Below are 27555 nucleotides of genomic sequence, written 5' to 3'. Positions count from 1 at the left end.
ATAAGAACTGTGAGTAAAGGCCCTGGACTGCATCACTGACTCCGTGTCGTTACTGCTGCTGCCCTGCACCATCACCCCCATCCTCCGCATACACTGCCCTGAGGCTATACTCCTCCCGTGGGGAGTTATGCTACGCTCTGCTGCACCCACAACACCAGCCTCAGCGGTCTGCCCTGTAGCGGCGGTTCACTCTGACCGCAATCCACGGGTGGCGTAGTCGGACATTTAAACATCAAAACCACATAAATAGTTCCGCCACTGGTTTGACCGCCCTGAGCCACGGAACCGGGTCGCCGCCACGAAGACTACAATCACCAGCATCCACCAAAAAGTGTCCGGCTCCGGGTGTCCCAAGGCCCAGGGGGTGCGTCAGAACATTTTCATCACCTTTCACAATCACCAATGGGACAAGGCAGGGATGTCCTCTGTCCCCTCTCTTATACATCCTAGTGACGGAGCACCTGCTCTCATCAATTCGCCATAACCCCAATATTAGGTGGATTGAGGTGGGAGGCACCGAGTACAAGTGCTCTCTATTTGCTGATGATGTCCTAGTATATATCACTCAATCACATATATCCATCCCTGCTGTTATGGCTGAAATAGATCACTTTGTTACATGGTAAAATTTTAAAATCAATGCAGCGAAGTCTGAGGCCCTCGATGTCTCCCTCCCCAAATCCATATAGGATTCCATCCAGTCCAACTTTCCCTTTGCCTGGCCCTCAAAGGGTATCAAATACTTAGGAATTCCTATTCATAGAGACCTCTCCCATCTATGTTATCTTAATTTTGGGCCCTTTATTGAACAATTCCATACAGACCACGGTTGGCAAGTTAGAACTGTAAGATTCACTACGTGAACCACTGGTGTTTTGTGGAAAAGCACATGTACACTGCGTTCCAAATTATTATGCAAAAAGTGTTTAGGAGTGATAAGGGAAGAATTTGTTTGTTTGTCAGTTAAACTCATTGATGGTGATGTGTGTCAGGGCTCTTTATATCACTGTAAGTGACGCACCCCTGGGCCTGTGTCGCACAGCATTGCGCATGCAGGAGCTTACCCGGAGCCGGATCTGTTGAGGGTTGTAGTCTCGTGGCGGTGACCCGGTCCGTGCCCAGGGAGTCAGACTAAGTGGCGTTGTATTAGCGGTAGATGTTGGACGACTACGCCACCCGTTGAATGCAGCGAAGGAGCTGCCGCTGCAGGGCAGACCGCTGAGGCCGGTGGTAGGATTGTGCAGCATGGTAGTATCACCCACAACGGGAGGGGTATGGCCTCAGGGCAGCCTACGTGGATGATGGGGGTAGCAGGAACCACTCAGAGACGATGCGGTGTAGTTCAGGGTCTTTACTGGTGACAAAGATAGACCCTCCCGGAGTACTGGCTAGCGGTTGGGGCCTGGTCAGTCCTTGAGCAGATGGGATCTCCCCTGGCCAGGCGGAGTTGTAGGCCTCCCAAACTAACTGTACTCTTCTGGCTACCTTGCTAGAAGCGAGTATAAGTAGCCCACGTCCCTGAGTGTACCGTGTGGTGCTCACCCGTATGGCCGGTGACTCGGGGCCTTCTAGTAGCTTCCGCTCCACGACGGCGGTGCTGGTCCCATGCGTGTGACCGTGCCTTCGGGTTTCTTGGCCAGAGGACCTGAAATTCCCTGCCTGACGGATTCTGCTGCTGGGTAGGAGTTAGTCCCCACAGCCTCGGACTCCGGGTCCGGTAAGAAATCTTCTCAGTCAGGGCGAGCTCTGCAGCTGCCAGCCCCTGACTCCTTGTAACACTGCTCCCACAGAGCTCCTGTTGTTTCTTCCCATAACTGCTTCTCTTCTCTGTCTACTTCTGGCATGGCCCAGGAGCTGGGCCCAGCCGGAGCCACAGCTCCCTGTCAGCCCTCCTGGCTGAACTCTCCCTCTCAACTCTCTAACCCTGCCTCAGCCCCAGGTTTATCTAGGGGAAGTTCTCCCCCCCCCCAGGACTGGGCAGGAGGTGTGGCATGCATAGGATTCCTGACCAAGAGACCTCCCACCTGCTCTCAGACATAACATTGCCGTTACTGTGGAAACCAGACCCCTGGGGTGCCACATTCCCCCCTAGTGAAATTTAGTACTCCGGGACTAAACATATTTTTAGAAAAACATAACAAGGTATAAACAATAATAATACAATAAGAAAAACACATAAAGATGGTTACGGCGTGTCCGCAACCGGGTGCAGTTTTGAAGAAAACAAAGGTGTCCATTTCACCAAAACAGGGAGACGTAACCAGGTAGGGGTCTGTCCTGCCCCGAGTCCTTAACAGTCTTTAGTCCATTCCTAGGTTACGCTCCAACCAATTGTACAAGGATTCCCGGTAAATCCACCAAGGACTCCTAAAAATAACTAGAAACACATAATTATTTACAAGATATGGCCGCTCTCAGTCCTCGGCCAGGTAAAGGGAAAGAACGACCGCTCTCAGTCCTCGGTCAGTGGGGATAAGGAATGGCTGCTCACAGTCCTCAGCCTGGTTTAAGATAGGGGCACATGGGGAACAATTCACTAATCCCAACGGGGACCATATTTTAATTAGCAGCAGTCCTTGTACCCTTACGGGTAACTATTTACAGCTCTTTATTCACGCTACTTCCCTTCAGTAGCTATGTCCTCTTTGTGCTCCCTCCTGAGGGTAGTCCTCAGACTCGTCCGGGTCCTCTTGGCTTTCCTCGTATTGAAAGTACTGCAGCTCCTCCTCGGTTAGGTGGGTTAGTATCTCTGCGACAGTCCTCCCCCCAGGTGGCCAGGACTTTACCTCCCTTTGGGCTGCCCCGGTTAATTGGGCCACCAGGATTCTCACTTTTTGCTCCTCTGTGAGGGGGTACACCTGGAAGAGGCTATCCAGCTTTTCTCTAAAGTCATGCAGGGTATGTGACTCCCCTGAGTACTGGGGTAGCCAGGCTGCCCCCGGGATATAGGGCATGGTGAAAGGCATGACCGCAACAGCGGTGGCGCTGGCGGGGGTTGAAGCAGTGAAGCTCTCCTCCGGATCCGACATCTTCCTCCCCCCTAGTGGACCGTGGCCTACCTTGCGATGATCCTCTTCCGTAGGCCGCGGCTCCGCAGTGGATCGTCAGGGTTGAGGACCTTTCGTCGCGCTCCTGTGACGTCGGCGTCTGCTGGGCTCCTTCCAGGACCTTACGCAACGTCCGGACGTGAGGCGGGGCTTCAGTTCTCGCGCGCTTTCGGAGTCCACGCCCCTCTTCTTCCCGCGCGGCGTCTTCAAGATGGCGTCCAACGGCGGGAAAACTCCACGGATGGCGGGAAGAAGGCAGAAGATGGCGCCGGATGGCGGGAAAACTTCGCGGATGGCGGGAAGAAGGTAGAAGATGGCGCCGGATGGCGGGAAACCTCCACGGATGGCGGGAATCTTCACCACTGGTAAGTTTGAACAGTCTTTTTCAGGCACGCAGTACCCGGTGGTTGCGGGCACGAAATCCTGCCGACTACGCCAAAAGTTGACGCACCCCTGGGCCTATGTCGCACAGCGTTGCGCATGCAGGAGCTTACCCGGAGCCGGATCTGTTGAGGGTTGTAGTCTCATGGCGGTGACCCGGTCCGTGCCCAGGGAGTCAGACTAAGTGGCGTTGTATTAGCGGTAGATGTTGGACGACTACGCCACCCGTTGAATGCAGCGAAGGAGCTGCCGCTGCAGGGCAGACCGCTGAGGCCGGTGGTAGGATTGTGCAGCGTGGTAGTATCACCCCCAACGGGAGGGGTATGGCCTCAGGGCAGCCTACGTGGATGATGGGGGTAGCAGGAACCACTCAGAGACGATGCGGTGTAGTTCAGGGTCTTTACTGGTGACAAAGATAGACCCTCCCGGAGTACTGGCTAGCAGTTGGGGCCTGGTCAGTCCTTGAGCAGATGGGATCTCCCCTGGCCAGGCGGAGTTGTAGGCCTCCCAAACTAACTGTACTCTTCTGGCTACCTTGCTAGAAGCGAGTATAAGTAGCCCACGTCCCTGAGTGTACCGTGTGGTGCTCACCCATATGGCCGGTGACTCGGGGCCTTCTAGTAGCTTCCGCTCCACGACGGCGGTGCTGGTCCTATGCGTGTGACCGTGCCTTCGGGTTTCTTGGCCAGAGGACCTGAAATCCCCTGCCTGACGGATTCTGCTGCTGGGTAGGAGTTAGTCCCCACAGCCTCGGACTCCGGGTCCGGTAAGAAATCTTCTCAGTCAGGGCGAGCTCTGCAGCTGCCAGCCCCTGACTCCTTGTAACACTGCTCCCACAGAGCTCCTGTTGTTTCTTCCCATAGCTGCTTCTCTTCTCTGTCTCTACTTCTGGCATGGCCCAGGAGCTGGGCCCAGCCGGAGCCACAGCTCCCTGTCAGCCCTCCTGGCTGAACTCTCCCTCTCAACTCTCTAACCCTGCCTCAGCCCCAGGTTTATCTAGGGGAAGTTCTTCCCCCCCCCAGGACTGGGCAGGAGGTGTGGCATGCATAGGATTCCTGACCAAGAGACCTCCCACCTGCTCTCAGACATAACATTGCCGTTACTGTGGAAACCAGACCCCTGGGGTGCCACATAAGCAATTGCAGACACCTGTGCTAATTAGTTTGGCAGGTGTGTCCAATGAAAGGCAAGACTACTTAAGAAGGCTCTCTCACATTATTAAGCAGCCTACATTTTCTGCCAAAATGGGAAAGAAAAAGGATGTGTCGGCTGCTGAGAAGCAACAAATTGTGGAGTGTTTAGGTCAAGGCATGACTACAATCAACATTGTGCGATGATCAGGATGAAGTGTCTTGGCAATCAAGAAGTATGTAGCTGATTCACAGTACACACGTGTGCGTGTTGATAAGGGCAAATTGAGGACTCTTTCCTACAGGCAATTACGTCAGGTTGAAAGAGCAGCGGCAAAAAAGCCTTGTCATAGCAGCAGACAAGTTTTTGAAGCTGCTTGTGCCTCCAACGTCCCCCGAACAACAAGATGCAGGGTCCTTCAGAGGTTTGCAGCTGTGCATACGCCATCCTGTCGACCTCCTCTATCCACTTCACACAAGCAGAAACGGCTCCAGTGGGCCAAACATTACATGAAGACTGATTTCAAAACTGTTTTGTTCACGGATGAGTGCTGTGCAGCGCTCGATGGTCCAGATGGATGGAGTGGAGGATGGCTGGTTGATGGACACCCCACGCAAACACGGCTACAGCGCCAACAAGGAGGAGGTGGAGTAATGTTTTGGGCTGGAATCATGGGGAGAGAGATTGTCGGCCCCTTTAGGATCCCTGAAGGCGCTAAAGATGAACTCCATAATGTATGTGGATTTTCTCAAACAGCACTTCCTGCCATGGTTCAAGAAGAAGAACCGTGTATTTCACAGCAAGATCATTTTTCTGCATGATAATGCACCATCTCATGCTGCACATAAAACATCTGCATCTCTGGCTGATATGGGCATAAAAGGGGACAAACTTATGGTGTGACCCCCATGCTCCCCTGACCTCTACCCCATTCAGAACCTTTGGAGCATCATTAAAAGGAGTGTCTATGATGGCGGGAGGCAGTTCACATCTAAGCAACAGCTCTGGGAGGGTATTCTGTCCTCATGCAAAACAATTGAAGCAGAAACCATCCAAAACCTGACAAATTCAATGGACGAGAGAGTTCAGAAGCTCCTTTCGAACAAGGGGTCCTATGTGAAAATGTAACATCACCTAGAATAAAGTTTTGAGTTGAAAACTGTTTGATTTCAGTTTCTAACAACCTGCTAATGCTTATAATTTCAAAAATGACCATTTTTTTGATCTTTATTAAAATGAAAAGGTTGATCGAAAAGTTTGGGGGATCTAAGAGTGTGGCAACCCAGTAGTCATGATTACTTCGAATTCTGACAATATGAGGGTCATGCTGCAGGTAGTGCAGCAAGAAGGCACTTATGTGTCTTGCGCATCTCGGAGCCCCAAAATTATTTTCCGGGCTAGATGCAGCTAAAAATTATTTTTAATTTTAAATCTGGTGGAGCTTATTATAGATGGCCTAATAGGATCAGTGCTGCACACTCCTACAAAGCCCAAATTATTTTCCAGTCAAGATACAGATAAACATGATTAGTAATTTGAAAGCTTAAAACGGTTGGTAGGGTGATTTTAACCAATCATCAAGCTTTTACTCTCCCCAGGATGACACAGGGGTAGAAAAGTCGTTTCGGATCCATGATTTGTTCATCTTTATGAACGTGAGTCTTTCTACATTATCAGTGGAGAGCCGCGTGCGCTTATCTGTCAGCACACCACCAGCAGCGCTGAACACACGTTCAGACAGAACGCTGGCTGCGGGGCATGACAAGATCTCCAAGGCGTAAGTGGCTAGCTCCGGCCATTTATCCAGATTGGAAGCCCAAAAAGAGCAAGGGTCCAGTGACACAGTCGTGGCTTCAATGTTTACTTGGAGATACTCCTGTACCATCGTCTCTAGGCGTTGACTATGTGTCAGACTTCTTGTCTCCTGTGGCCTTGCAAAGGATGGGCTAAAAAAGTGGTGAAATGATTCCGCAAAATTGATGTTACCAGCAGATACTGTGGTTCTGTTACGGTTTGAGTGCTGAACACTTGACGGTCCCACGGTTGGCAAGTTGGAACTGTGAGATTCACTACGTGCACCACTGGTGTTTTGTGGAAAAGCACATGTAAGATTCTGCAACAGTCTCTGCTGATACTCCTGCATGCGTGCATCCCTTTCTATGGCAGGAATAATTTCGGCAAATTTACTTTTGTACCGGGGATCTAACAGTGTGGCAACCCAGTAGTCAGGATTATTTCTAATTCTCACAATTCGAGGGTCATGTTGCAGGTAGTGCAGCAAGAAGGCACTCATGTGTGTTGCGCATCCAGGAGCACCAAGTCCCTGTTGTGTTGGTGGCGAGGTAACAATCATGCTTCCTTCCTCTGTCCTCTCCCCCCAACCTCGCACAACAGAAATGTGATCAAGGTCTCCCTCATCTGATGAGTCTTCCATCAGTTCGTCCTCCACTTCTTCCTGGGCTCCTGCATCTTCCTCACTAGTTTGGCTGCTACCATGCGCCCTGGTAAAACCATCTCCCCCACCCTCACATGCCTGCCGCCTTGGTGCTGCCGACCGTCTGGACCTTGCAGATGTTAGCCCTTCCGCATACAACTCCTCCTCCTCTACTTCCTCCACCTCCTCTTGTGCCACCACCTGACTCCGAATTCTGTTTAACATGTGCTCCAGCATGTAAATCAGCGGAATAGTCATGCTGATAATGGCATCATCAGCACTAAACATCTTCGTCGCCATTTCAAAACTGTGCAGAAGGGTGCATAGGTCCCTGATCTGAGACCACTCCTCCAGCGTGATTTGCCCCACCTCTGGATCTCGTTGGCCCAGGCTATACGTCAGAACGTATTGCACCAGGGCTTGTCGGTGCTGCCACAGTCGCTGCAACATGTGCAGAGTTGAATTCCACCGGGTAGGCACATCGCATTTTAGCCGGTGAAGTGGCAGGCCCAACGACTTCTGTAGAAATGTAAGTCGCTGAGCTGCGGGATGCGAACGGCGGAAGTGAGCACACAGCGACCGTGCCCTCTGCAGAAGGCCATCTAGTCTGGGATAGTGGGCTAAAAATTGCTGGACAACCAGGTTCAACACGTGAGCCATACAAGGCACGTGTGTGACATTGCCCCGGCGAAGGGCCGCACCCAGGTTTGCAGCATTGTCGCACACGGCCTTCCCTGGTTTCAGGTCCAGTGGAGACAGCCATTCATGAAATTGGTTCTCCAGAGCTGACCACAACTCCTCAGCTGTGTGACTCACATTTCCCAGACATTTCAAAGTAAAAACCGCCTGATGACGTTGAGCCCTACTGCCAGCACAGTAAGGAGGTGTGCAGGATCCCTTCTGCGCAGTTAGAAAGCTTGTGGCATGACCAGACAGGCTTTGGGTGCAGGTGGAAGACCGAGAGGAGGTTGAGGAGGCAGAAGCAGTGGAGGAACTTTGACATAAAGAGGATTGACGCACAACTCGTGGGGACGGCAAGACTTGGACAGCAGCCCCTTGTCCTGCTGTCACCATAGTTACCCAGTGCCCAGTCAGCGACATGTAACGCCCCTGTCCATGCCTACTCGTCCAAGTGTCTGTGGTGAAATGCACCCTGTCACACACAGAGTTTCTCAAAGAAGCGGTGATGTTGTGTGCGACATGCTGGTGGAGCGCAGGCACACCTTTCTTTGAGAAGTAGTGCCGACTGGGCATCTGGTACTGGGGCACTGCGACGGACATAAGGTCTCGAAAATCCTCTGTGTCCACCAGGCGAAAAGGCAGCATTTCTGTAGCCAAGAGCTTGCAGATGGTGAAATTCAACTGACGCGCCCCCTGGGCCAGTGTTGTTGGGGATACCCGGAGCCGGATCAGATGGGGGTTGTAGTCTCCGAGTGGCTGTGACCCGGTCCGTGCCCAGGGTGTCAAGCTCAGTGTGTGGCAGTCCTTATGATGTTACTAGATGTTCTTTTGTGTCGACTACGCCACCCGTTGATTTGCGGTCAATACGGCCGCCGCTGCAGCAGAGTCCACTGAGGTTGATGATGTGAGTGCAGCTTAGGTAGTATAACCCCCAACGGGAGGGGTATAGCCTCAGGGGGTCAGCCGTGGAGGATGGTGGTTGTGAAGGTGCAGCAAGGAGACTCAGAGACATAAAATGCAGTTCCAGGGTTTTACTTACTGGTGTTGCTCGGGTCACTGTGTACAGCAGTGACCACCCAAGCCGTGCTGCGTCCACCAGGTCCTGGACTCGGTCAACTCCCAGGCAACTCCGGAGTGTGGTCCTGAGCTCCTTTCTGTCTCTCCCTTCTTCTGGCCGTTCCCACCAGGGATCCACCTAAGTCCGGCTCCCTCGGGCCTCTTGTTGGTCAAGCCTCCTCTGGGCTCCCTGACCCTATTCTTGATCTGCCTTCCGGGTGGATTTAGTGGGTGATCGTGGCAGATCCTGCCCACGACCTCCGGTTCCTGGCTAAGGTGTGCTGTAGCCTCTGCCAGCTTGGGATCCGGTACCCTGTTGCCGACCCTTCACCCTTTTGTCCTTATTTTGGGATCTTGGGGTCCCCTCTGCGCCTCTGGGTCTCTCTTCCTTCTCCTCTGCTCTGCTTCTCAGGCTCTCAGACAGACTGTCTGACTGACTGACTGACTGTGGCTGACTGACCCTGATCTAAGATGGTTCCCACCTTATATACTCCCTCTATGTGTGAGCTCAGGTGACCAGCACCCAATGAGCTCCTAGCTTTACCCAGACTGCTCCCCCTATCTGCCCCTACACTACTGGGATGTTCCACCCCCCTCCCACTCCAGCCAGGAACAGACACTGTCGTACCTGCACATTTCTCTAGTGGGAGTACCATCGGTCTGTTCCTCGGAAATGGGATGTGTGTAGTGCATGCAGCCTACTGAGCTCAGTTCCACACTCCATCCTTACCCGGGAGTGGAATATCACACCTCTGGGTTGAGGTGCAATACCCCTGTAGCAGCCGAATCCTCAGGGTGCTACACAACCTCTTAGCTTTCTCATGGCTAGGAGGAAATGGTCTTTTACTTGTCCACATCTGAGGGACCGAGGGCTGGCTATTGTGCTTAGACGGGGTTGATAAGGGTGTCCCCGGCAAACTGCCGGTCTGTGAGGAAGATGCAGGCGGACATGTTAGGTTGCCTTGATCCAAAGGTGGTGCTATCGATGTCGGACAGCGCTCAACACCAGCTGGTGTTACCACCTCCAAAGAAAATGATGACCTGCCAATCACGCTGGCTGTTGCGGGTAAAGAGGTGGCAGGTCTGCGCCCCAAAACAGGTGTGACTGCTGTCCCCCCAGTCACAGAGGATGAAGAGGCCGCGGATGCACAAGATATGGCAGACGTTGGTTGGCCCGGCCGGCTAGGCCGCATTGTAGCACACTGAGCTTCCCACTGCAACTTATGCTTCATGTCCATGTGCCGGTTCATGCATGAAGTACTCAAACTATGTATTTTTTGGCCTCTACTTAGCTTTTGCTGACAAATGTTACAGATAACACGAGTTGGGTCATCTTTATCGATCTGAAAAAATGCCCAGGCTATGCAAGGCTTAGCACCCATGCGACCTGAAGAGCCACCACGACTTGTGGTGAGAGGCAGAGTTGTGTTTGAGGATGCAGTTGTTGACGTGCTTCCAGTACTACGTCTCTGTCCAGGAAGGCGCAACCTGACCTCGTCGTCACTAGCATCTTCCTCCACCTCCTCTGCTGACCTCATCTCTTGGCTGACTGTGGGTTGACAGTAAGTGGGATCTCCAACCTCATCATCATCACCCTGTGTGTTATCACACCCGTCGTCCTCAGAGCCAACCTGTTCCTGCCCTGACAAAAAACTAAAGTTGTCACTCCAATCAGGTATTTGAGTCTTATCATCGTCTTCCTCATTGTCTCCACCAACAGGAGTTACAGTTTGGGAATGAGGGTCTACATTATGGTCAGAACCTTCTGCGTCTGGTCCTGGATCCGACTCATAAAGATTCTGGGCATCAGTGCAGATCATTTCCTCGTCTGGATTCACAGAAGCGCTGGAGTCGACCTCTGATTCCCAGGCTATAGTATGAGTAAACAGCTCTGCAGACTCAACCATCTGTTCTACCTCATACTCAGACGGGCAGCTGGAGATTTGGGAGCTGTGAGGAAGCAAGTGCGATTTGGGTGACACCTTTGAGGACTGGAGTATTTGTGATGTTGAAGTTGATGTGGAGGAGAGCCCACTTAAAGGAGCACTTGATATCCGTTGAAGCACCTGCTGTTTTTGTGCCTCATCTGGAATTTGTAGCGATTGGCGTGGCCGTAAGAAAGGGATCTTATCACATTGTCCGCTAAAAGAAGTAGACATTTTAGTTTGGCTGGAAGATGGTCTTTCTTCTGCAGATGTTACTGTTGCTTTAACACCTACCCCACGGACACAACCTTTTTTCCCCTTCCCAACACGCCTATTCCCCTTTCCACCAGCAGCAGGCCTTTTTCCACTCATTTTGGTGGTTAACTAATTCACAACTCTGGAGTTGTTTGCACAAAAAAACAATGGATGGTAACCGAGCAGAGCTGAGTGGCCAAACTGTGGTATTAGGCCAAAACTATTGGCTGGGTTAGATGCAGAAAAAAATTATATTCAATTTGCAACCTGATGGAGGTCAGTATAGATGGACTAATACAACAAGTCCCACACACAGCTAGAAGCCCAATATTTTTTCAGAGGTAGATGCAGAAAAAAATATATTCAGTTTGCAACCTGATGGAGGTCAGTATAGCTGGACTAATACAACAAGTCCCACACACAGCTAGAAGCCCAATATTTTTTCAGAGGTAGATGCAGAAAAAAATATATTCAGTTTGCAACCTGATGGAGGTCAGTATAGCTGGACTAATACAACAAGTCCCACACACAGCTAGAAGCCCAATATTTTTTCAGAGGTAGATGTGTGGCACCCCAGGGGTCTGGTTTCCACAGTAACAGCAATGTTATGTCTGAGAGCAGGTGGGAGGTCTCTTGGTCAGGAATCCTATGCATGCCACACCTCCTGCCCAGTCCTGGGAGGGGAAGAACTTCCTCTAGAAAAACCTGGGGCTGAGGCAGGGTTAGAGAGTTGAGAGGGAGAGTTCAGCCAGGAGGGCTGACAGGGAGCTGTGGCTCCGGCTGGGCCCAGCTCCTGGGCCATGCCAGAAGTAGAGACAGAGAAGAGAAGCAGCTATGGGAAGAAACAACAGGAGCTCTGTGGGAGCAGTGTTACAAGGAGTCAGGGGCTGGCAGCTGCAGAGCTCGCCCTGACTGAGAAGATTTCTTACCGGACCCGGAGTCCGAGGCTGTGGGGACTAACTCCTACCCAGCAGCAGAATCCGTCAGGCAGGGGATTTCAGGTCCTCTGGCCAAGAAACCCGAAGGCACGGTCACACGCATGGGACCAGCACCGCCGTCGTGGAGCGGAAGCTACTAGAAGGCCCCGAGTCACCGGCCATACGGGTGAGCACCACACGGTACACTCAGGGACGTGGGCTACTTATACCCGCTTCTAGCAAGGTAGCCAGAAGAGTATCGTTAGTTTGGGAGGCCTACAACTCCGCCTGGCCAGGGGAGATCCCATCTGCTCAAGGACTGACCAGGCCCCAATCGCTAGCCAGTACTCCGGGAGGGTCTATCGTTGTCACCAGTAAAGACCCTGAACTACACCGTACCGTCTTCGAGTGGTTCCTGCTACCCCCATCATCCACGTCGGCTACCCTGAGGCCATACCCCTCCCCTTGGGGGTTATACTATCACGCTGCACAATCCTACCACCGGCCTCAGCGGTCTGCCCTGCAGCAGCAGCTCCTTAGCTGTACTCAACGGGTGGCGTAGTCGTCCAACATCTACCGCTAATACAGCGCCTCTTAGTCTGACTCCCTGGGCACGGACCGGATCACCGCCACGAGACTACAACCCTCAAGAGATCCGGCTTCGGGTAAGCTCCCGCGTGCGCAACGCAGCGCGACACAGGCCCAGGGGCGCGTCAACTTTTGGCGTAGTCGGCAGGATCTCGTGCCCGCAACCACCGGGTACTGCGTGCCTGAAAAAGACTGTTCAAACTTACCAGTGGTGAAGATTCCCGCCATCCGGCGCCATCTTCAGCCTTCTTCCCGCCATCGGTGAAGATTCCCGCCATCCGGCGCCATTTTCAGCCTTCTTCCCGCCTTCCGTGGAGTTTTCCCGCCGTTGGACGCCATCTTGAAGATGCCGTGCGGGAAGAAGAGGGGCGTGGACTCCAAAAGCACGCAAGAACTGAAGCCCCGCCTCACGTCCGGACGTTGCGTAAGGTCCTGGAAGGAGCCCAGCAGACGCCGACGTCACAGGAGCGCGACGGAAGGTCCTCAACCCTGACGATTCACTGCGGAGCCGCGGCCTACGGAAAAGGATCATCGCAAGGTAGGCCACGGTCCACTAGGGGGGAGAAGGATGCCGGATACGGAGGAGAGCTTCACCGCTTCAACCCCCGCCAGCGCCACCGCTGTTGCGGTCATGCCTTTCACCATGCCCTATATCCCGGGGGCAGCCTGGCTACCCCAGTACTCAGGGGAGTCACATACCCTGCATGACTTTAGAGAAAAGCTGGATAGCCTCTTCCAGGTGTACCCCCTCACAGAGGAGCAAAAAGTGAGCATCCTGGTGGCCCAATTAACTGGGGCAGCCCAAAGGGAGGTAAAGTCCTGGCCACCTGGGAGGAGGACTGTCGCAGAGATACTAACCCAGCTAACCGAGGAGGAGCTGCAGTACTTTCAATACGAGGAAAGCCAAGAGGACCCGGACGGGTCTGAGGACTACCCTCAGGAGGGAGCACAAAGAGGACATAGCTACTGAAGGGAAGTAGCGTGAATAAAGAGCTGTAAATAGTTACCCGTAAGGGTACAAGGACTGCTGCTAATTAAAATATGGTCCCCGTTGGGATTAGTGAATTGTTCCCCATGTGCCCCTATCTTAAACCAGGCTGAGGACTGTGAGCAGCCATTCCTTATCCCCACTGGCCGAGGACTGAGAGCGGCCATATCCTGTAAATAATTATGTGTTTCTAGTAATTTATGGGAGTCTTTGGTGGATTTACCGGGAATCCTTGTACATGGTTGGAGCGTAACCTAGGAATGGACTAAAGACTGTTAAGGACTCGGGGCAGGACAGACCCCTACCTGGTTACGTCTCCCTGTTTTGGTGAAATGGACACCTTGCTTTTCATCAAAGACTGCACCCGGTTGCGGACACGCCGTAACCATCTTTATGTGTTTTTCTTATTGTATTATTATTGTTTATACCTTATGTTTTTCTAAAAATATGTTTAGTCCCGGAGTACTAAATTTCACTAGGGGGGAATGTGGCACCCCAGGGGTCTGGTTTCCACAGTAACAGCAATGTTATGTCTGAGAGCAGGTGGGAGGTCTCTTGGTCAGGAATCCTATGCATGCCACACCTCCTGCCCAGTCCTGGGAGGGGAAGAACTTCCCCTAGAAAAACCTGGGGCTGAGGCAGGGTTAGAGAGTTCAGAGGGAGAGTTCAGCCAGGAGGGCTGACAGGGAGCTGTGGCTCCAGCTGGGCCCAGCTCCTGGGCCATGCCAGAAGTAGAGACAGAGAAGAGAAGCAGCTATGGGAAGAAACAACAGGAGCTCTGTGGGAGCAGTGTTACAAGGAGTCAGGGGCTGGCAGCTGCAGAGCTCGCCCTGACTGAGAAGATTTCTTACCGGACCCGGAGTCCGAGGCTGTGGGGACTAACTCCTACCCAGCAGCAGAATCCGTCAGGCAGGGGATTTCAGGTCCTTTGGCCAAGAAACCCGAAGGCACGGTCACACGCATGGGACCAGCACCGCCGTCGTGGAGCGGAAGCTACTAGAAGGCCCCGAGTCACCGGCCATACGGGTGAGCACCACACGGTACATTCAGGGACGTGGGCTACTTATACCCGCTTCTAGCAAGGTAGCCAGAAGAGTATCGTTAGTTTGGGAGGCCTACAACTCCGCCTGGCCAGGGGAGATCCCATCTGCTCAAGGACTGACCAGGCCCCAATCGCTAGCCAGTACTCCGGGAGGGTCTATCGTTGTCACCAGTAAAGACCCTGAACTACACCGTACCAACTCCGAGTGGTTCCTGCTACCCCCATCATCCACGTCGGCTACCCTGAGGCCATACCCCTCCCGTTGGGGGTTATACTATCACGCTGCACAATCCTACCACCGGCCTCAGCGGTCTGCCCTGCAGCAGCAGCTCCTTAGCTGTACTCAACGGGTGGCGTAGTCGTCCAACATCTACCGCTAATACAGCGCCACTTAGTCTGACTCCCTGGGCACGGACCGGATCACCGCCACGAGACTACAACCCTCAAGAGATCCGGCTCCGGGTAAGCTCCCGCGTGCGCAACGCAGCGCGACACAGGCCCAGGGGCGCGTCAGATGCAGAAAAAAATATATTCAGTTTGCAACCTGATGGAGGTCTGTATAGATGGATTAATAGAACAAGTCCCACACACAGCTAGAAGCCCAATATTTTTTCAGAGGTAGATGCAGAAAAAAATATATTCAGTTTGCAACCTGATGGAGGTCAGTATAGATGGACTAATACAACAAGTCCCACACACAGCTAGAAGCCCAATATTTTTTCAGAGGTAGATGCAGAAAAAAAATATATTCAGTTTGCAACCTGATGGAGGTCTGTATAGATGGATTAATAGAACAAGACCCACACACAGCTAGAAGCCCAATATTTTTTCAGAGGTAGATGCAGAAAAAAATATATTCAGTTTGCAACCTGATGGAGGTCAGTATAGATGGACTAATACAACAAGTCCCACACACAGCTAGAAGGCCAAATATTTTTTCAGAGGTACTGTAGATGCAGATAAAAATTATTTTTAATTTGCAACCTGATGGAGGTCAGTATAGATGGACTAATAGAGAAAGTCCGACACACTGCTAGAAGGCCAAATATTTTTTCAGAGCTAGATGCAGAAAAAAATTAGATTCAGTTTGCAACCTGATGGAGGTCAGTATAGATGGACTAACAGAGAAAGTCCCACACACTGCTAGAAGGCCAAATATTTTTTCAGAGCTAGATGCATACAAAAAATTATTTTGAATTTGCAACCTGATGGAGGTCAGTATAGGTGGACTAATAGAACAAGTCCCATGCACTGCTAGAAGGCCAAATATTTTTTCAGAGCTAGATGCAGAAAAAAATTATATTCAGTTTGCAACCTGATGGAGGTCTGTATAGATGGATTAATAGAACAAGACCCACACACAGCTAGAAGCCCAATATTTTTTCAGAGGTAGATGCAGAAAAAAATATATTCAGTTTGCAACCTGATGGAGGTCAGTATAGATGGACTAATACAACAAGTCCCACACACAGCTAGAAGCCCAATATTTTTTCAGAGGTAGATGCAGAAAAAAATTATATTCAGTTTGCAACCTGATGGAGGTCTGTATAGATGGATTAATAGAACAAGACCCACACACAGCTAGAAGCCCAATATTTTTTCAGAGGTAGATGCAGAAAAAAATTATATTCAGTTTGCAACCTGATGGAGGTCTGTATAGATGGATTAATAGAACAAGACCCACACACAACTAGAAGCCCAATATTTTTTCAGAGGTAGATGCAGAAAAAAATATATTCAGTTTGCAACCTGATGGAGGTCAGTATAGATGGACTAATACAACAAGTCCCACACACAGCTAGAAGCCCAAATATTTTTTCAGAGGTACTGTAGATGCAGATAAAAATTATTTTTAATTTGCAACCTGATGGAGGTCAGTATAGATGGACTAATATAGAAAGTCCGACACACTGCTAGAAGGCCAAATATTTTTTCAGAGCTAGATGCAGAAAAAAATTAGATTCAGTTTGCAATCTGATGGAGGTCAGTATAGATGGACTAACAGAGAAAGTCCCACACACTGCTAGAAGGCCAAATATTTTTTCAGAGCTAGATGCATACAAAAAATTATTTTGAATTTGCAACCTGATGGAGGTCAGTATAGGTGGACTAATAGAACAAGTCCCACGCACTGCTAGAAGGCCAAATATTTTTTCAGAGCTAGATGCAGAAAAAAATTATATTCAGTTTGCAACCTGATGGAGGTCTGTATAGATGGATTAATAGAACAAGACCCACACACAGCTAGAAGCCCAATATTTTTTCAGAGGTAGATGCAGAAAAAAATATATTCAGTTTGCAACCTGATGGAGGTCAGTATAGATGGACTAATACAACAAGTCCCACACACAGCTAGAAGCCCAATATTTTTTCAGAGGTAGATGCAGAAAAAAATATATTCAGTTTGCAACCTGATGGAGGTCAGTATAGATGGTCTAATACAACAAGTCCCACACACAGCTAGAAGCCCAAATATTTTTTCAGAGGTACTGTAGATGCAGATAAAAATTATTTTTAATTTGCAACCTGATGGAGGTCAGTATAGATGGACTAATAGAGAAAGTCCGACACACTACTAGAAGGCCAAATATTTTTTCAGAGCTAGATGCAGAAAAAAATTATATTCAGTTTGCAACCTGATGGAGGTCAGTATAGATGGATTAATAGAACAAGACCCACACACAGCTAGAAGTCCAATATTTTTTCAGAGGTAGATGCAGAAAAAAATATATTCAGTTTGCAACCTGATGGAGGTCAGTATAGATGGACTAACAGAGAAAGTCCCACACACTACTAGAAGGCCAAATATTTTTTCAGAGCTAGATGCAGAAAAAAATTATATTCAGTTTGCAACCTGATGGAGGTCTGTATAGATGGATTAATAGAACAAGACCCACACACAGCTAGAAGCCCAATATTTTTTCAGAGGTAGATGCAGAAAAAAATATATTCAGTTTGCAACCTGATGGAGGTTAGTATAGATGGACTAATACAACAAGTCCCACACACAGCTAGAAGCCCAATATTTTTTCAGAGGTAGATGCAGAAAAAAATATATTCAGTTTGCAACCTGATGGAGGTCAGTATAGGTGGACTAATAGAACAAGTCCCACACACTGCTAGAAGACCAAATATTTTTTCAGAGCTAGATGCAGAAAAAAATTAGATTCAGTTTGCAACCTGATGGAGGTCAGTATAGATGGACTAATAGAATGATGCTATGCCCAAAAGATTTTACTTCACTAGGTGCAGTAAAAATATTGGTATTCTATACACAGGTGGTATATCTTGCAACACAGATAGGCTACTCCACTGACTAACACACTCTGCAATAGGCCAAAAAGGATTAGCTTTGCTAGATTCAGCCAAATGCTGTGAAAAAAACTTGCACAGCACTGGCACAGACCTGCCTGGCAAAAACTGATAGGAATTGATGTAACGTAGTCCTGAAAAGGACTCCAATTACAATTAGTCTTTACTCCCACAACCTATCTATTTAAGAGCACAGACCTGCCTGATAAAAGTCGTAGGAAATGCTGTAACCTAGTCCTTAAAAGGACTGCAATCACAACTATTCCCTACTCCCAAGCTATCTGTATATTTGTGCGAAAATTGGCTTGAAATTAACAAGGTATAGCGCACACAGCAACAGCGGTGCCGTCTAACACGCAGCTGCAGCAGTGAGAAAATGGTGGCGACGGGGAAAATGGCTTGGTCTTATAGGGCAAGGACATGTGACATACACTGCCAATGACACATGCCCTTGCTTGTGTGAAAAAAAGCACTTCGCTCCGTGTGTGTGCTGCTGATAGGCTGACAGATTGCACCTCCCCACTGTAAATGCGGGAAAGAGAAAAAAAAATGTAGATCTTCATTGTTCCTGCAGAGATCCATCCCCTGCCCCTCCCCCCACCCCGCTGTACACTCAAACTGCGTATTAACATTAATTTTCATCATTACTGAGAAAAAATCCAGTTATGATTTTGGTGCACGAACAGTTATCGAACATAACCTCGAACAGCCGAATTTTTCTCAAATTGTTCGTGTTCGCCGAACGGCTCGAACACCGCCCAAAACAGCTCGAATTTGAGATTGGCGAACAGTTCGAGTAGAACAACGCTCATCTCTACTCCTTATACATCTACTGCAACCGAACATCCACAGACTACGGGAAAAAGGCCTATGTTGATCTTATGTCAGTGGACACCAATCTTTTTATTGATTTTAAAAAAATCTTAATACTTTTAATACCTTCTCTTATCCGACCCAGTGACCCCACTGAGTCTGAATCATTTTAACTAAGCTAATTTAAGCTTATGTTCGATTAAATAAAATTATCTCTTGCACTGTATATCTCTCGTGCTGTCCTTCTGTTCACTACCACTAGCGCAAATTTACTTCTTTTCAGCTACATCAAAACCCATTTGGACAACTCTGGTTCCCTGTCCACTAATTTGCTGCCACTAGTAGTGACGAGCCCACAGCGCCTCCTATACCCATATACCCACAGTGTACTTACCTCTGCTTCAGCCCTCAGGTCCCGCTGCTAGCCTGACTACTAGTCCTGCCCGCCAGCCTGACTATCAGTCCAGTCCGCCAGCCTGACTACTCTCCAGCCCGACAGTCTGTCTTCCGCTCAGTCCGCCAGTCTGTCTATGGGCTTCGCCCACCTGCTTACCTGGGAGCACGTGCCTGTTACCTGTCAGCCTACCTGGAGGCTCCCGCCTGTCACTTGCCGTGACCACCTGTCTGCCAACCCGGAGGCTCCTGCCCGTCACTTGCCGTGACCACCTGACAGCCTACCTAGAGGCTCCCGCCTGTCACTTGCCGTGACCACCTGTCTGCCTACCCGGAGGCTCCTGCCCGTCACTTGCCGTGACCACCTGACAGCCTACCTAGAGGCTCCCGCCTGTCACTTGCCGTGACCACCTGTCTGCCAACCCGGAGGCTCCTGCCCGTCACTTGCCGTGACCACCTGACAGCCTACCTAGAGGCTCCCGCCTGTCACTTGCCGCGACCACCTGTCTGCCTACCCGGAGGCTCCTGCCCGTCACTTGCCATGACCACCTGACAGCCTACCTAGAGACTTTCGCCTGTCGCCTGCTGTCTCTGCCAGTTCATCTACCCGGACCTCTCGTCGGCCTGCCTGCTGTGCCCATCTGCAGTATCGGTCAGTCTCAGCCATCTGACCCGTGGGAGTCACCCGCTCTCTTAGAAGGTCGTCCCCAGAGTAGCACCTGGTCCCTCTGCTCGGTCCCTCCCTGGTCACGGAGTCGTTAGCCGCCGTACGACCAGGGTCGGTCCGAGTTGATACTTAGTTACGCCCCTCTGGGTCCCTCCTTGCACCGCAGCACAGAGGTTCCACCACCCGGATCCGTAACAGTTTGCTCGGGCCATGGAACCCGGTGGCCCCCAAGCCCCCTCGCTCTCTGACCTGTACCAGGAGGTTTCCCATCAGAGATCCCAACAGGAAACCATCCTGAACTTCCTGCGGAGTGTCAACTCCCGCCTGGACACACTGCCTGTTCCACCTGTGTCCGCCTCGAGTCGTGCGACTCCTGCTCCGGCAGCGCCGCTGCCCACCAATACCACGGCATCCAACCCAGGCCCCCGGCTTTCTGCACCTCCTCGTTTTGGGGGCGACCCCGCTCTAGCTCTGGATTTCATAAACCAGTGCACCCTGCACTTTGAACTTTTGGCACATCAGTTTCCCTCCGACCGGCCAAGGTGGCATTCATCATGTCTCACCTCACTGGGGAAGCACTGGCATGGCTTAATCCCCTGTCGGAGAGAAGGGATCCCCTGGTGTCCGATCTATCATCTTTCCTCGCTGCTTTCCGGAAAGTCTTCGATGAACCAGGACGAAAATCCTCTACTGCCTCCTCTTTGCTCCGTCTCCGCCAAGGGAGTCTCACCGTTCCGTACCCTCGCTTCTGAGCTTGCCTGGGACAACGAGGCCCTGTTGTCCATCTTCTGGGAGGGCCTTTCCGGCCGGATTAAGGATGAGTTGGCCGGCCGGGACATTCCTACCACCCTGGATGACCTGGTGTCGCTAGCTACCCGGATCGACATCCGTTTCCTGGAACGTGCTAAAGAGACCACCCAGGAGCGAAGATTTCCTCACCTTGCTCCGACTTTCCAGAGACCTGTCTCTCAATTAGCTACTCCCCGGGCACGCTCGCCCGAACCTATGCAAGTCGACCAGACTAAGATGGTCAAATCTCGCCAAGAGTCACGCCGAGCCGAGGGGAGCTGTTTCTATTGTGGGAGTATGGAGCACTTCATCCGTTCCTGCCCGGTGAAGCTGGGAAACGCCAGTACCTAGGACCGCTCGAAGAGGTCGTCCTAGGCAAAAGTAAACCCTCTCCTTCCCTGACTTTGTCTGTCTCCATCTCCTGGGGAGAGAACCGCTACTTTGAAATTGCACACCTAGATTCCGGAGCTGCTGGGAACCTCATTTCCCAGTCCCTGGTAGAGAAATATCACATTCCCACCAAACCTCTGGCTGAACCATTGGCAGTCGCCTCCATGGATGGAAGACTCCTTCCGGTGACCATCCTGCTCGTCACAGAACCTATAACCCTGCAGGTGGGAATGCTGCACTCTGAGAGGATCTCTTTCCATGTGCTTTTCGGTCTCTCTCACTCCCTATTGCTAGGTCTACCCTGGCTTCAGAGACATGAACCCGTGCTGAACTGGCAATCCGGTGAAGTACTCTATTGGGGGCAAGATTGCCATGAGACCTGCCTGGTCCCGGTCCGCCATGTTCGTCCGCCCCTCACCCCGGCTAATCTACCCTGTTTACCGGCACCTTACTGGTCCTATGCAGATGTCTTCGACAAAAAGGAAGCAGAGACACTGCCACCTCATAGGCCATATGATTGCCCGATCGATCTGGTACCCGGTGCCACTTCACCCCGTGGGCGTATTTACCCGTTGTCGCCGGCAGAAACCCGGGCCATGTCGGAATACATTAAGGAGAATCTGGCTAGGGGATTCATCCGGAAATCTACCTCCCCGGCTGGAGCCAGATTCTTCTTCGTCAAGAAGAAGGTTGGTTCACTACGCCCCTGTATAGACTATCGAGGACTTAACCAAATCACGGTCAAAAGCAAATACCCCCTGCCACTCATCTCCGAGTTGTTTGACCGCCTTAAGGGCGCTAGGATCTTTTCCAAGCTGGATCTATGTTGAGGCGTATAACCTGGCCCGGATCCATCAAGGAGACGAGTGGAAGACGGCATTCAATACCCGGGACGGTCACTATGAATACCGTGTAATGCCCTTCGGTCTCTGCAATTCTCCCGCCGTCTTCCAAGAATTAGTCAATGACATCTTCCGTGATCTTCTATATTCCAAAAGTGGTGGTGTATCTTGACGACATCTTGGTCTTCTCTCCGGACCTTCCCACACACCGGAGGGATGTCCGTCAGGTCCTGCTTAGACTCAGGCAGAATCACCTCTATGCCAAATTTGAGAAGTGCCTCTTCGAGCAGACCTCTCTTCCGTTTCTGGGTTATATTATCTCCCAGACAAGTCTACGAATGGACCCCAAGAAGCTCTCTGCTGTCTTAAAATGGCCCCGTCCGGAGGGGTTGAAGGCGATTCAGCGATTCCTGGGCTTCGCCAACTACTACAGTCTCTTCATCCTGCACTTCTCTTCTCGGACTGCTCCCATCTCTGCGCTCACTCGTAAGGGGGCAAATCCCAAGGTATGGCTGCCCGAAGCCGAGGAGGCCTTCCTGTCCTTAAAGCAAGCCTTCTCCTCTGACCCAGTGCTGCACCGTCCGGACTACAACAAACAGTTCTTCCTGGAGGTTGATGCTTCCTCCTCCGGAGCCAGAGCGGTGCTCACCCAAAAATCTTCATCCGGGAGAATGGTAACCTGCGGCTTCTTCTCCAAACTCTTTTCCTCGTCTGAGCGCAACTACTCCATAGGAGACAGAGAACTGCTAGCCATGAAACTGGCGCTGGAGGAGTGGCGTTACCTGCTTGAAGGGGCGCTATACCCAGTGATCATCTATACTGATCACAAAAATCTTGCATATCTCCAGAATGCCCAAAGACTCAATCCGCGTCAGGCCCGGTGGTCTTTGTTCTTTGCTCGCTTCGACTTTATTCTACATTTCCGCCCGGCGGACAAGAATGTTAAAGCTGATGCCTTGTCCCGATCCTTCCTGTCCTCCGATCTAGAGGAGGAGCCTACACACATCATCGACCCCTCCAAAGTAATGAGCATGGCCCCCTTTGATCTGACTCGTCTCCCACCCGGTAAGACGTTTGTAGCAGTTCCTGATCGGGAGAAGATTCTTCACTGGGGTCATTCATCTAAACTAGCCGGCCATGCCAGTCAGAAGAAGACTTTCCTGCTCATTACCCGGCATTACTGGTGGCCCACCCTGCGCAAGGATGTAGTTGACTTCGTCTCGGCCTGTTCGTCTTGTGCCCGCAACAAAGTTCCCAGACATCTTCCAGCCGGTCACCTCCTGACTCTTCCCGTACCTGCTGCCCCTTGGCAACACATTGCTATGGACTTTATTACAGATCTCCCTGTTTCTGCCGGCTGTACAGTCATTTGGGTGGTCGCCGACCGCTTTTCAAAAATGGCCCACTTCATTCCTCTGCCTGGTCTCCCGTCTGCATCAGAGCTGGCTAGGACTTCTTCCTTCACACTTTCCGTCTCCATGGCCTACCCCTCCACATTGTGTCAGATCGAGGGGTTCAGTTCACCTCACGCTTCTGGAGAGCTACGTGTAAGCTGCTGGATTTCACCCTGGATTTCTCCTCCGCTTACTATCCACAGTTCAATGGCCAAGTGGAGCGTATCAACCAGATCCATACCAGCTACCTCCGGCACTTTGTTAATGCTCACCATACCGATTGGGTGGACCTCCTACCATGGGCCGAATTCTCCTACAACAACCATGAGAGCGAATCGACTTCCAAGTCCCCGTTCTTTATAGTCTATGGTCAACATCCCCGGATTCCGTTTCCCGTCTCCGCTTCTGTGGACAACCCTGCCGCGGAGTCTCTGGTCAGCGAATTTTCCACCATTTGGGAGAATACTAGGTCCGCACTTCTTCAGTCCTCCGAGTGGATGAAGAGATATGCTGACAAAAGACGTCTGGATCAGCCTCAATTCCGTCCGGGAGACAAGGTTTGGCTCTCCTCCAAACATGTTCAGCTCAAAAATACCCTCCTACAAGTTGGGTCCTCGGTTCATCGGTCCATTTGAAGTCCTCAAACAAATCAACCCAGTGGCCTACAAGTTAAAACTCCCGGCCAACCTTACGGATTCCCAACTCCTTCCACGTATCTCTCCTCAAACCAGTTGTGTTTTATTTTTTTCAACAATCCAGGTACTCCCCCTGCTCCGGTTTCCGCTGAGGACGTTTTTGAGGTAGAGAACATTCTGGCCACCAAGAGGGTAAGCGGAAAAAACTTTTTTTCTGGTGGATTGGAAGGTGTTTGGCCCAGAGGAGAGAACTTGGGAACCCAGGGAGAACATTCATGCCCCGCTTCTTCTTGAAAAATTTCTTTCTGGCATAAAAAAGAGGGTACGTAAGGGGGGGGTACTGTATCATCGGCGTCTCTGCCCTCTGCCAGGCAGAGACGCCGTCCCTCTCACCGCCGTGCTCCCTGCCCGGCGTCTTCCAGCGCGCCTCTTCCTGCTTCTGCTGCCGGTGCATGCAGCTTCCCGGGCACTGTGCTTAGGGCGTGCGCGCTCCCTTCCTCTTAAAGGGGCCGCGCGCGCCGCCCTAAGGTGTCCCCGGCCAATTGCTGGAGGTCCTCCCATATTTAAGGCACCGCTGCTAGCCTGACTACTAGTCCTGCCCGCCAGCCTGACTATCAGTCCAGTCCGCCAGCCTGACTATTCTCCAGCCCGACAGTCTGTCTTCCGCTCAGTCCGCCAGTCTGTCTATGGGCTTCGCCCACCTGCTTACCTGGTAGCACCTGCCTGTTACCTGTCAGCCTACCTGGAGGCTCCCGCCTGTCACTTGCAGTGACCACCTGTCTGCCTACCCGGAGGCTCCTGCCCGTCACTTGCTGTGACCACCTGACAGCCTACCTAGAGGCTCCCGCCTGTCACTTGCCATGACCACTTGTCTGCCTACCCGGAGGCTCCTGCCCGTCACTTGCCGTGACCACCTGACAGCCTACCTAGAGGCTCCCGCCTGTCAATTGCCGTGACCACCTGTCTGCCTAACCGGAGGCTCCTGCCCGTCACTTGCCGTGACCACCTGACAGCCTACCTAGAGACTTTCGCCTGTCGCCTGCTGTCTCTGCCAGTTCATCTACCCGGACCTCTCGTCTGCCTGCCTGCTGTGCCCATCTGCAGTATCGGTCAGTCTCAACCATCTGACCCGTGGGACTCACCTGCTCTCTTACAAGGTCATCTCCAGAGTAGCACCTGGTCCCTCTGCTCGGTCCCTCCCTGGTCACGGAGTCGTTAGCCGCCGTACGACCAGGGTCGGTCCGAGTTGATACTTAGCTACGCCCCTCTGGGTCCCTCCTTGCACCGCAGCACAGAGGTTCCACCACCCGGATCCGTAACAGATAGTATAGACTTCTACCTTTTTATACAAGGCCCTGGTCTTTCGCTTCACCAGATATGGCTGAAGCACCTGGTCTGACAGGTCAACACCACCCATACATTTATTATAGTCTGTTACACAGACCAGTTTCAGTTTGTCCCTGGTGGTTCCCCTGTCTCTGATAGTCACAATGGTGTCCGCATGCAGCATCTTCTGCATGTAGACATCTTTTCAGTCATTCCACTTCACTGCCAGTGAGAATGACGCCCCCTTCTCCAAATATCTGGACACCAATTGTGAGGGAAAACCTACTATTTTTTTCTGATTGTCCCACAGGACCCTATATTTGCAGCATGGAGGGAATTATATAGGGGGATACTCGTGTAATAATTGTCAGTATATATGTGGTACCCTTGATGCAGAGATGCAGGGAAGCTCATCTGCATGCTTATTGTCCTCATCATGGTCTCCACCTGACTCCAGTTTGTCATTATAATCGACGTGAGTGGTCAAATGCTCACATTAGATGGCGTCTGGCATGTTGGAGAGGTGCTCTCTTCATGGATGAATCTCGGTTTTCACTGTACAGGGCAGATTGCATGTATGGCATCATGTGGGTGAGCGGTTTGCTGATGTAAATGTTGTGAATCGAGTGGCCCATGGTGGCGGTGGGGTTATGGTATGGGCGGGTGTATGTTATGGACAACGAACACAGGTGCATTTCATTGATGCCATTATGAATACACTGTGATGAGATCCTGAGGCCCATTGTTGTACCATTCATCCACCACCATTACCTCAAGTTGCAGCATGATGATGCAAGGCCCCATGTTGCTGCATGATAATACAAGGCCCTGTTGCAGCATGATAATGCATGGCTTGATGTTGCAGCATGATAATGCAAGGCCCCATGTTGCAGTATGATAATGCAAGGCCCCATGTTGCAGCATGATAATACAAGGCCCCATGTTGCAGTATGATAATGCAAGGCCCCATGTTGCAGCATGATAATAAAAGGCCCCATGTTGCAAGGATCTGTAAACAATTCCTGGCAGCATACTCACCGGACATGTCACCCATTGAGCATGTTTGTGATGCTCTGGGTTATCGTATACGACAGCATGTTCAAGTTACTGCCAATATCCAGCAACTTCACACAACCATTGAAGAGGAGTGGATCAACACTCCACAGGCGACAATCAACATTCTGATCAACTCTATGCAAAGGAGATGTGTTGTTACTGCATGAGGCAGTACCCGGACCCTCTCAATACTGTAAAACTGCACTTTTTTTTTGTGGCCAGCCAAAGGTTACCTGTGCAATAATCATGTGTCTAATCAGCATCTGGATATGTGTCAGCGGATCATTCAGGATACTCTCAAAGAGTGCTGACAACAGAACAAAGCTTTAATTAGCTATAACCAGGTACAGATATGATAGGCTTTGTGGAATCAGGAATATACATATCTTAAGTGTCTCTGTGCAGCATCAGCAGGCTGCTTCTCCTCTCATGCAAGGACACAGGAAACTGAACACAGTCACATGGTCTTTTCTGTGTGTGAGCCTCTGGGAGGTTTTTTTTTCTTTAACTTTATAGACAATACACAAACCTATCAATAGAACATTTACATACACAGGAATGGAGTTGTTGCACTAAACATATTCCAACAATATGCCACACCTGTGAGGTGGGAGGTTTATCTCGGCAAAGGAGAAGTGCTCACTAACACAGATTTAGACAAATTTGTGAACAATATTGGAGAGAAAAAGGCCTTTTGTATACATTGAAAAAGTCTTAAGTTGTTGAATTCAGCTCATGAAAAATGCGAGCAAAAACAAAAGTGTTGTGCTTATATTTTTGTTAAGTGTAATTGCAAATAAAAAAAGAAAGAAAAATAGCAAACAATGAAAAATTATTAAAAAAAATGTAATCTGATTGGGGGATGACGTGGGAGGGGGATGGGAGGGATGATAAGGGGGCTAATTTAGGAGATTGGGGGAGGATTTATTGAAATTGATCTTGAAATTTGATTCTTCTTCCACTGACAGGTCAGCACTTTGGATGTACTCTATCTCTCTACTCTCCCAGAACAACTACCAGATAAGAAGAGAGAGGCACAACCCAAGTATGGTCCTGATTAGAAAACATTTTGGGTTTTGGTCACTGATAGGATTTGTCACGGTGATCAAACATCAGGAACCAATGAACTTTGTGTTACGGGTCCGGGAGGTGGAACCTCTGTGCTGCGGTGCAAGGAGGGACCCAGAGGGGCGTAACTAAGTATCAACTCGGACTGACCCTGGTCGTACGGCGGCTAACGACTCCGTGACCAGGGAGAGACCGAGCAGAGGGACCAGGTGCTACTCTGGGGACGACCTTGTAAGGGAGCAGGTGACTCCCACGGTACAGATGGGCACAGCAGGCAGGCTGGCGAGCAGAAGCCTCCAGGTAGGCTATCAGGTAGACACGGCAAGTGACGGCAGGAGTCTCTAGGTAGGCTGTCAGGTGGTCACGGCAAGTGACGGCAGGAGCCTCCGGGTAGGCTCGGCAGGTGGTCACGGCAAGTGACGGAG

Source organism: Phyllobates terribilis, unplaced genomic scaffold (assembly GCF_046119375.1).
Source record: "Phyllobates terribilis strain yellow unplaced genomic scaffold, ASM4611937v1 Scaffold_4__5_contigs__length_816908805, whole genome shotgun sequence".
NCBI classification, from domain to species: domain Eukaryota; kingdom Metazoa; phylum Chordata; class Amphibia; order Anura; family Dendrobatidae; genus Phyllobates; species Phyllobates terribilis.
Note: the sequence above shows the minus strand (reverse complement) of the source record.